Source organism: Prunus mume, linkage group LG8, assembly GCF_029339155.1.
Source record: "Prunus mume cultivar Tortuosa linkage group LG8, ASM2933915v1, whole genome shotgun sequence".
Taxonomy (NCBI): domain Eukaryota; kingdom Viridiplantae; phylum Streptophyta; class Magnoliopsida; order Rosales; family Rosaceae; genus Prunus; species Prunus mume.
This window is the reverse complement of record NC_142705.1, coordinates 11,952,504-11,957,427: the sequence shown is the minus strand read 5'-3', so window position 1 is coordinate 11,957,427 and position 4,924 is coordinate 11,952,504. Positions and strand designations below refer to the sequence as shown.

Sequence of the window (4,924 nt, the reverse complement as noted above, 5' to 3'; positions counted from 1 at the left end):
CATTTCCAATCTGATTGATTATTTTTTTGGTTAGGATGATGTTTTATGAGATTCTAACAAATAGAGAATTTGGGTCATTGAAGTTGAGCCTCAAGTTCAATTAGAGATTAGTTTGCGCATACGCCCTCATGACTCGAGCCGTACTGTAGCCTTTAAATAGTGGGCCACTAAATTTTAAAATTTTTGTCATGTGGTATAATGGTCGGAGTACAATAGAATTTAAACGAATAGGTGAAAATTCAAGGAGTTATTTATCCTAACACCCCCTGAGATTTTTCGTGTTTTCACAAAACTTCTTGAGGTCCTAATTACACAAACACCCCCTCATGTTTCAAATTGGTTTCACATAACTCCAAAAATCCAAAAAAAACCTAAAACCTGATATTACAATACTTCTGCATAGACTAAAATACCCTTCAGGTATTAGAATACTGTTTGGATAGAATTGAACCGTAATCTCTACCCATTATTATACTACAAATAAAATAGTAAAAAGATAAAAACCAAACCGTCAGATACGCATTGTACGCTTGACCCAAGGAAAAAAAAGACCTTCATCCTCTCCATCTCTTCCACACCTTCTGCATATGCCATATTTGAAATCAATAACATGTATCTCGTATTGTATAAATTATTGATCATGTAAGGTGGGATGACTCACCACTGCGTAAGAGCTCATTGATGATGAGATTGTTGTAATATTTGATTCCTTCCTCGTTCACTCCTCCACTTAACTTTCCATCTAATAATTAAAACAAAACCGGAAAAATTTGTTGTATTATTCGATAGACAACTTGGATCTGGAAAAAAAATAAAAAATCACCACCAAAAAAAAAAAAAAAAAAAAGTCAATCCTAACAAAGCAAGAAATCAAACTAAAGCAACTTCTTCACGATGGCTGAGTACCAGCTTCTTCGTTTGCTACATGGGTTTTGCTCCCAAAGTCTTGACTTGGTGCGGGGGCTTGACTGCCTATTTCTTGGCTTGTTGGATTAACTCCTCCCAACTTAAACCCCAACTCTACAAAGCAGAAAGATCAAGGTGCAATGAGATAGCAAGATCTAAGAATTCTCTTTTCAAAGCAACGAAGGATTTTCGATGATGGAGAAGAGATGGAAGAGAAGAAGCGTCATCCTTTTTTCTCAAGGAATAGTACGATGCTCGTATGATTTTTTATTATTATTATTCTATTTTTGTTAGGGTTTAGAGATTAGGGAGCGACTGTGTCCAAACAGTTCTGATATCATGAAGGGTATTGTAGTCTATGTGAAAGTCCTATTACATCCAAATTTAGGTTTTTTTTTTTTTGTGTATTTTTGGAGTTATGTGAAACCATTTTGAAACCTGGATGTTTGTAAAATTTCTAAGACCTCAGAGGGTTTTGCAAAAACATGAAAACCTCAAGGAGTGTTAGTATAAATAACTCAAGTTCGAGACAATCAGTCAAAGGACTACAAACAAATGAGTTTCATAATTATGCGTATGTTGACACTCATCAAAGGACTAAAAATCAATGTTTCAATTTACAAGGGGGTTGAATGGAATTTTAATCTTATACAAGGACTAAAATTGAAATTATTCAATGTACACAAATTTGGAATTCAAATTTTGTATGTACACAAATTTGGAATCCCTAGTATTATTCTACATACATAAAATTCACATTATTGAATTAAATACAAATATTGAATGACGAATATGATCTGAAGTTTTCAATACTTCTTAAGGAAATTTTTGAACCACTGTGCCGAGAGTTTTGGGTGCCTTTTAAGCCCATCGTTGTAATCTACATAGGTGATACCAAATCGAATGGTGAATCCTGAATTCCATTCAAAGTCGTCTAGCAATGTCCATGGAAAGAATCCCTTCACTTTGACACCATTGCTAAAAAGCAATAAAAGGAAATTAAATATATTAATGTCAATAATATGAATCAATAACTCAAAATCTAAAGCTATACCATATACATATATATATATATATATATATTTAAATTTTATAAATGAATTTCTTAATACACTTACTCAATAGAACTTTGAACATAATGAAGGTGGCCATTGTAGAAGTCAATTCTATGGGTATCATTAAGGGCTTCAGCAAGTGATAACTTCGGATCATTCAACTCATCCACTCCTACAATATATAATACATTATTATGTAGTTACAAATTTAGGCTTTGTACCACTTGTGCGTGTTTTACACCAAAAATATGTGAAACGTTGATCATGCAATTACTTAAGGTTAGAAAAAATTACCATTTTCGGTAATGTAGATAACTTGGATTGTGATACTTTTTCTTTGTGTATAGTAAAAGATGTTGAATTCCTTGTGGATAAACATTTAACCATTCCGAAGCACCCTGCACCAAAATTTGAAGATCTTTAGATTTTTAGGTGTCACATTTGTAAGTGCAAAATGATTAATGGTTGAAATCATAAAGGCTTAATCTACTAAATTTGATGCTTACCTTTGGACCGATGGGGACCCCATTACGCTCAGCTGCCACAACACATATGAATATCAGAATCTAATTAGTCTATAAACTTAAATTGCTTGAATTAAATTCTGAATTTGTACTCACATGAAAGATTAACGCCAGCATCTGTTGTGTAGCTGGCGTATACCGAGTTATTTTGAGGTGCATCACTTGCATAGTAACCCGTATAGTAATTTAGTCCAAGAAAATCAAATGAACCAATTAGCAACTTGGATTGTTCTTTCGTGAATTTTGGTAATCGGCTTCGAACGAGAGATCTCATGCTTTGCGGATAGTCACCACTTGTCAATGGCTCAGCAAACCTATAAGAATGTAAAAAGTTCAAGTATTAACTTCACATTATATTAGGTATTGCTCGCTAGTAAGTAGAAAATATTATATTCATAAGCAAATTCGAAATACACTTGCCATCCGAACATAAAATCCAAAGCTCGTAATGCAGCATTTTTATTTTCTTTTTCTTCCGATAGGGGCTCAAACCAATTTGACACCAGTGTTATCCCTATCACTCCATTTTGAGACGCCTGCACATGAACATTTAGTTTTTTTGTTTTAGAGTCACAAAAAGGTAAATTAGTCGCTCTCTTGTTGCAACAAACTAATTAATTAATTATACCTGGTATTTATTTTTGTACAATTTTACGGCAGCTGCATGAGCAAGGAGCTGGTGGTGAGTTACCAAATATGGTTCAGTGGATGAATCTCCGCCAGTCAGTTTAGCTGCTGCCAAGTGGAGCATCGTCCCGGCGCTTGGGACCCGGTTGCATAACCATAGTAACTGAAGGTATACGGCTCATTCAGTGTGCTCCAATGCTTTACTCGATCACCAAATTCCTTATAACAAAGTTCTACGTAATCTTGAAAATGATTGCTGTACATACACATTTTAGAATGTAAATGTCATAATTGTATTTATTAACTTAAATTATCAATACAATTCAAAGAACTAATTTCTTCACTTACACAATATGAGGGCTTAAGAAACCACCATATTCATCTTCTAAAGTTTGGGGAAGATCCCAATGAAAGAGTGTCACAAATGGCGTTAAACCTATAAATAGAATCGTCAATAAAAGCGAGTTATAAGTTTGACAAAATGACTGTTTTTATGAGTGCATGTATCCCACACTCTATTAGAGAAATGGTACACAAGTTGGTATCTAAAGTTGGTCTCCCTAACATTTTCCTGAAATTATTGATCATGTAAGGTGGGATGACTCACCATTGCGTAAGAGCTCATTGATGAGATTGTTGTAATATTTGATTCCTTCCTTGTTCACTCCTCCACTTAACTTTCCATCTAATAATTGAAACAAAACCAGAAAAATTTGTTATACTATTCGATAGACAACTTGGACACCTTACTTAGGCGAAAACCAAGAAGGCAGAAATATTGACGATTGGTCGCAGATGAACTTACTTGGTAACAATCTTGACCATGAGATAGAGAATCGATAAGCATCCCACCCCATATTCTTCATAATCCCCACATCTTCCTACAGTGCATAACAAAAAAGAAATCAGATAAAAATGATCTTCAATGTGATGAGTTTTCTTCATGCTTCAAAATTTAATGTGTGCACATTGGGTCATCAAACCTTATAGCGGTGATATTGATCAACAGTGATATCTCCATTGCTGCCATCGCTAATCTTTTCTGCAATTAATCATAGAAAATTAATTTATTTAGAGCATAAGAGCAAAAGTAGCACGATTTTGTTATTTTAAGTAATTGATGATTTGATTGGACAAACCTGGATATTTGTGGGTGAAGGTATCCCAAATGCTTGGTCCTCTACCACCTTCTTTTGCCGCACCTTCATACTGAAATACACAAGAGACACAATGAAGAAGATGCATGGATCGATGCTTGGTCTGAATTTGAAAGAAAACCCTAATCAAAACTCAAATTAAAGCCCAGAAAAGGACTTACTTGGTAAGATCCAGAGCCTACACCAAATATGAACCCTTTTGGAAAACTGCTCCTGTTGAGAGAAGCAGTGTCAAAATGTGTGGGTGGAGCTCTAATATCAGCTTCGCTATTTGTGAAAGCAAAGCCAATTAGTAGCAGTATGCCTAAGAGAAAAGAACGTAATTGCATTGCCATAACTTGAGGTTTTGTTGTTGTTGTTGTTGTTGTTGGTAATAATCTTGAGAAGTATAAGTTGGCTCCGGCTGGCATGCTGCATGGCCTTTATATAGAGGAGGAAGTACGTGCTGCGCATGAGAATAGTAAACACACATGGGCATTGAATGGGTTTGAGGGGGCAACTACGTAGAATGTCATGGTACAAAGGGAAATGGCAAGTTTCATATTTGAATGAGTTTGTCGTTGTCTCCTCCCAAAACTCAACTGCTAATTCAAACACGCAATATAATGGTGCATATGTGTGAGTAGCCGCATAGTGGAGTCTCCTAATTGCCGTT

General features: G+C 35.1%; 1 pseudogene across 1 annotated transcript; it reads right to left on the bottom strand.

Moving 5' to 3' along the window:
- Positions 1–1,462: 1,462 nt before the first annotated feature.
- LOC103339620 (beta-glucosidase 13-like) lies at positions 1,463–4,705 on the bottom strand (annotated as a pseudogene). The gene is made up of 13 exons (XR_016122651.1): positions 4,431–4,705; positions 4,252–4,321; positions 4,096–4,154; positions 3,918–3,993; positions 3,720–3,797; positions 3,461–3,548; positions 3,114–3,368; positions 2,906–3,021; positions 2,582–2,799; positions 2,468–2,499; positions 2,256–2,359; positions 2,025–2,133; positions 1,463–1,884 (listed from the first exon to the last, which is right to left on the bottom strand). The product of XR_016122651.1 is annotated as a beta-glucosidase 13-like (transcript).
- Positions 4,706–4,924: the final 219 nt, after the last annotated feature.